Source organism: Cibotium barometz, chromosome 13 (assembly GCF_041138505.1).
Source record: "Cibotium barometz isolate CiBa-2024 chromosome 13, ASM4113850v1, whole genome shotgun sequence".
Taxonomy (NCBI): Eukaryota; Viridiplantae; Streptophyta; class Polypodiopsida; order Cyatheales; family Cibotiaceae; genus Cibotium; species Cibotium barometz.
The window spans coordinates 53,237,022-53,243,658 of record NC_141058.1 but is presented as its reverse complement, the minus strand read 5'-3'; positions in this window follow the sequence as shown (position 1 = coordinate 53,243,658).

The window sequence follows — 6,637 nt, the reverse complement described above, 5'->3', positions numbered from 1 at the left end:
GCTTTGACTATTCGAAGATTATTAATCTCTCCTCTCTAATTTACAAGTTTATGATACCAACTTGCTGTGTGGCAGGTTGGCACTAACACGAGTATGCCATTGCATAGTGGGACATGTGATGTCGGTTTTACCATCTAAAATGATATTAGAAATAACAAATAATCATCCATCAACATTAGACTGTGCAAAGGTTCGAGGGTTGGATCTAGAGGTACATTTACCTCGAGTAAAAGTCAAATAGAGTTACTATTTAAATGCTCCCTTTTATGTTATTTTGTTGCCTACATAAGGACCATCAACTAATGAAGAATAATTCTCTTGCTTTATGCTTTTGCTACTCATTACCTCTTGTGTTAATATAATCTTCAATACAAGGGACAGACACCACCATATATTTATGAGATGCCTTCAACACTACTTCAAAACACATGGACACGCACTGCCATATATAGGTATGTGTATCTATATATTTATAAGATGCCTCGGCACAGTGTTGCCACCCACGGCAAGGTTTTTACATACATTACATGTTTTCTCAAAAGCTTCGAGACTGCATGAAGATTATTAACATCTCCTCTCTACACTCTCAGATATGCACATTTGGGTGCTTCTCAAAAGCTTTGACTATCTTAAGATTATTAATCTCTCCTCTCTAATTTCTAAGATGACGACTCAATCTTGATTACACCAACTTGTTGTGTGGCAGGCTCTCACTAACATGAGTATCCCATGTCATACTGGGATAATTATTATATTCTCGCTTTATGTATTATTACTATATAGCGAGTCGATGTGCACAACGCATGTATTCATGTACACGGTATGTTATGTGTGGTTCATTACCTAATAACATTGCGATGTCTTTTAGGGGAATCGGAAGTACAAGGGACACACACAACCCCTATGTCTTTAATGGGAATTAGAAGTAAAAGGGACGCACACCACCATAGATTTATAACACGCCTTTAGCACTACTTCCAAACACACGGACACGCACCACCATATATATGTAAGTAGGTATGTACTACGTGTATCTATATATTTATAAGATGCCTCGGTAGAGTGCTTCCCCCAGCGAGACGAGGTTTTTACACACATCCTTTCTCTAAATCTTCGAGACTACTCAAAGATTATTAACCTCTCCTTTCTACACTCTCAGATATGCACATTCGAGTGCTTCTCGAATGCTTTGACTATTCGAAGGTTATTAATCCCCTCTCTAATTTCAAGTTGACGATACCAACTTGTTTTGTGATAGGCTTGCACTAACATGAGTATGCCATGTCATAGTGGGACATGTGATGTCGGTTTTACCATCTAAAATGATATTAGAAATAACAAATAATCATCCATCAGCATTAGACTGTGTAAAGGTTCGAAGGTTGGATCTAGAGTTACATTCACCTCTGAGTAAAAGTCAAATAGAGTTACTATTTCAATTCTCCCTTTTATGTTATTTTGTTGCCTACATAAGGCACATTCGAGTGGTAGTTCACCACTTCTTAGTGGTTGAAAAGTGGTGTATTACCACTAACAAGTGTTGATACACCTAAAAAAAAAGTGCTAGTAAGAAGATGCTTCCAAGTTGAAACCATGTAGTGAAATTTGACGATGATTCTTAAGTATACCACTTTTCAGTGGTAGAAAAGTGGTATACTACCTCTAAAACAAGTGCTAGTAAGAATATGCTTCCAAGTTAAGACCATGCAGTGAATGATGATGCTTCTTATGTATACCATTTTTGTGGTAGTTTATCACTTTTCAGTGGTAGAAAAGTGGTATACTACCTCTAAAACAAGTGCTAGCAAGAAGATGCTTCTATGCCAAAAACCATAGTGTATGATGATGCATAGAGAGGTTACATGTGGTGTATGATGAAGCATAGACTAGAACTTAGAGGTTACACCAATCACATACAGATTTCAGTGGTAGTTTACTAATTTTCAGTGGTAGAAAAGTGGTACACTACCTCTAAAACAACTGCTACTACTAAGAAGATTCTTCTATGTCAAAAACCATGTAGTGTATGATGATGCGTAGAGAGATTACATGTGGTATATGATGAAGCATAGACTCAAACATAGAGGTTACCCCAATCACATATAGATTTCAGTGGTATGCCAAAATATTACGTATTGAATACACAGTGTAAAAAAGATCTTCTTTAATATCAAATAAGTATATGTTGCCACTCATCTTTCGCTTCCATCTCCAACTTCTGTGTAGAAATCAAAAACTAGTCTTGAAAGATTGTCCTCCGAGATTGTTGATAGGAAATTTTCTAGTATAATTGAGGTAATCATGATTTACTTCCCATCCACACAGCCATGGAAAAAATGTTTTCGTAAGATAATATGGGTCCTCTTCCTCATCATGTGGATCAAAGGAAGGTGGACATAGACAATTGTCCCACTAAATCGGTAGATTTTTGTAGCAATAATCATCTACCAACAATGTCCTTGATGAGGCATATTCAGGGAATTGTTGCCAAACTATGGAAAAGTTCTTAAAAACAATAGGCTTATCAGACATATCCTTTGGATCTTGTGCGATTTGTCCAAAACTTCTCCACATTCACATTCCTTGTCACAATAGATGGCCCTGAAGTAATAGTGCCCCATGTTCCACACTTTTGGCCAACATGATTGGAAGATAAGCTTAATGTTGTGATATGCACAACTACTTCAAATCCTAATATCTTCCAATTGCCTGACATCCCAGAGAATATGTTCCACATCTTCTTGAAGAAAGCACCACAGTCGATTATTGAGCCTCTTAATCAACATTTGTGGTGACGCCGGAGGCTATGGACTGTATGGTCTACAAAACCGCTTCACGATCAATCTATTCAGGTCTAGGACAACCTGCTTCTTGATCTTGATATAATTGGGTACAATAGTTATCCATTCAGGGTCATCCGATGATAGCTCCTCAAAGACTATAACCTTAGCAGGTTCATGAGGCTCCTCAGTAGGTTCAATAGGTTCATCATGTGTAACCTCCTTAGGTGGTTCTTCAACTACTACGACATTGCACTTCAGATTTAACACCAACAAAGATATCCAAAGATATTGTTTAAATTAAAGAAACATATTAAAACATAGTGTTTAAATTAAACAAGCATATTAAAACATCACTACCATTAAGGCTGCCAATTTTCAACTTCGTAATCTCTTTAACTTTTATCTTCTCGTCATACCACTTGGGTATCAATATGTTTTCATTATCTCTCTCATCGCTAGCACTTTCAGATACAGTAATCTCTTCAATAGCTCGAGAAAAAAAACACTCTCTTATATAATATATTGGCAATAACTTAAAAAAACTCTTACAGCACATTCCATCAACAAGAAAAATGATGTTTCATTATCATTAAAGAATTACAGCACATTACATAGCTTTTTAGCTTGGACTATAAGCAAGGTTATTTAGCATTTTTCCAGGTTACAAGAAAGCTAAACAAGTTTCTTGTGGCACTTTGGTTTGGGGAGTTTACATTTAGGTGGTTGCTTTTGAGTTTTTTTTCCCAGTAGATGTGGGCTCTTTATTCTTTTACCTACAGATGCAGACTCTTGATTGCTGGCAACCTTCATTTTCTTCTTGGGTGTCACACACTCCTTGAGTCTCACATCTTTGCTTTTCTTCTTCCTAGTGGCAACTCTGGCGTGGACTGAATCTATTACTCCTTCTACAACAACATCCAGGTCTAGGGTATCTGATAACTCTTTGCTCTTTTCTATTGCTATATCAATTGGCACTTCCATAGCTGACGATCCTTTCTTCTTTTATGTGGCAGAATCAACTAAGACTTTCATAGCATCACTGAATTTGTTCTACTCTCTAGTTGAATGAACTGGAACTTTTAAATTTTTCTCCTTATGCTGGCTCTCTTCATGCTCGGTTGTATTATATAGTTGTTTTTGCAAACCATTCTTCTCCAAGCCACCGTGGCACATGTTATCATTCTCGGGCTTGCATGATGACCCAGCTTGGGAGTGTGCTACAAAAAGAGGCAATGTAATAAAGGTCAAAATAAGTCAAATGACGATTCAAAGAGAATTAATTAGAAGGACATTTCACATAGAATATTAACCTGTACCATCATAAGGAAATGCTTCCATAGGAATTTCCTCTCCTTCTACATGGAAAATTTAAAAGTTATCAAAAAATGAACATTAAACAAAATTGATATGATGATGGATGCCAACATCTAGTACCTGTGCCATTATGGTCATCTACTTGTGTAGCTCCAGATTCTACTTCCAGATGTTACTAACTTCACAACATCATTGAATGTTTTCTCAAAATCAAGTGACAAAAACTTCCTAGCAGATTTACAAGCCATTGAAAAGCAAAGTGGGTGGTATGGGTGTCGACATGGCAACATCTTGTATGATAAAAATGCCGCACGCAACACATTCATCTAGGCTAATATTGCTAACAACAGAACCCAACTGCACAGGAGGTTTGATAGGAAGGACCGGGATCCTCGTATCCTTTAGTAGATGAGTGATGGTCTCCACAAACCTAAGTTAGGTTGTTGCCACTTCTACATCCCCTGATAGGGTGTCATACTCAGCTTGTCAATATAAACATTTGTTAGTACTTTCTAATACAGTGGTTGGGTATCACTTTTTAGTGGCTAGGCACTACTTGTTAGTGGTTGTGCACTACTTTTCAGTGCACAATTGTTGTAATATTCCTCCTCAGCCTGAATATCAAATAAGCCTCTACTTCAATCCCTTGTAATCATTCTATGTTTCTGAATACAAGAAAATATCATTTTTCCTTGTTTTTCCTAGTGAGATAAAAATTTCTAAGGAGTGGTAAATTAAAATTGGGATATTTTTGGATAAATAAATTCTACAAATATCAAAAAAATGTTTCCCTGAAATAGAAAATCAAAATAGATTTTTCAATGTGCAATTGGAATTAATTAAAATTGATTCAGAATACCTTAGCCTAAGGGTCCAAATTTTTATATTCTTTTTTATTATGGTCCAATTAAGGTTCCTATGGACCAATAAGATTAATCCAAGTGTTGAGACAAGATAAACCCAAAGAATCAAAGAAAATACCCAAAAATGAGTAAATATCCACATAAGATAAAGAGATGACCAAGTACTAGGTTTATTAATTAAAAATTATGAAGTATTAATAAAAAATGAGATTTTGGAGTAATCATTCATTTTTGACACATGTGTAAGGAAAAGGGAGACCTTCAAGGAGGTGCCTACTTCACATGCTTGGATGAGTTTAAAACTCAAAATTAATAGGATATTTTTATCTCTTCTCTCTCTTAAATCAAACCAAATCAAAAAGGGAGCCAAACTGGTCCAAATCCTGTCCAAATTCAGCCAAACTGAAGCTGGAAAATTCTAGAACTTAGTTGGACTTAGTTAGTGGTCTCCTTCTCCTATAAATAGACCCTCATTTCTTTGTACTATGCTGGTATTACTCTAAACTAAGCTTAATTTCTATTATCCTCTAAAACTCAGGAGCTCACAGAGACACCAGAGAGGTTTCAACAACAAAAAAAGGTGGCAAGGATGAGACTCCAAACAGTAGGGGCTTCTCATCTTGGGAGTGGTGGTTATGAAACCATGTGCCATGAATTCGTAAGTATTTGTAGCAATTTTGTTTATCTAAATGTATGTATGTGGGCTAAATGTTGATTTCTAAAAGTTGTAATTGTTAATCGTTTATGTAGGAGTTGGTCATGAATCGCCTACCAAGTAGGCGAGAAGAGAAGTACGCTCACAAATATGGCCTTGTGGCCTTATTTGAGATGCTTGAAGCAGAAGGAGAGACCATCAATTGGGAGGCATTACCATAATGTAAGTCCTCTAAACTATTAGTATATGATCAAAATATTCATGAGTAATGTTTCTTTATATCTGAAAAATACAAAAACGAGCACGATTGTCTTTTGTGCTCTATTTTGGACAGAATGGTGCTGTCTGTTTACTGCTGTTAAGTCCTGTTGACTGCAGCATGTAGCAGGCAACACCATTCTGTCCAAAAAAAATTACTGCTATGGTCCTCGGTATGTGCGTCGGTATGTAAGCCGGTATGTGCGTCGGTATGTGAGCCGGTATGTGCGTCAGTATGTGAGCCGGTATGTACGTCGGTATGTGCGTCGGTATGTGCGCCAGTATTTGCATCGGTATGTATATCGGGTATTACCGACGCAAATATCGACATTGTGGTTCCGACGTAGATACCGGGGTTTATATCGATGACGCGGCTTTTTTAGACCCCGTTTAATGACGTCCGTATAAGCGCCGATATTAGGCTATCATGTAGTAGTGGTGATACAAAAGCACACATTCTTTATATATCTATGGCCTCAATCCCTATAGGTGGTGTTTCTCATTCTGGTACCACTTTAGAAGCCATACAGACAATCGTTCCTTATCGGTGAAATCATCATCAAATAGGAGATTTGGGTCTTGCCCTATGAAGCTCGGTCCATATTCTAGATTGAAATCTTCCTTTGTCATACAAAACTTTGTTTGCTTGGGAAAAAACACTCTTGGTACAGTCCACCTAACTGTAAAGTTAAATATACATGTTTACAAATCAACCAAATTTAATAAATAAAGCTTCTCCAAACACAAAAACCAATAAGATGTCC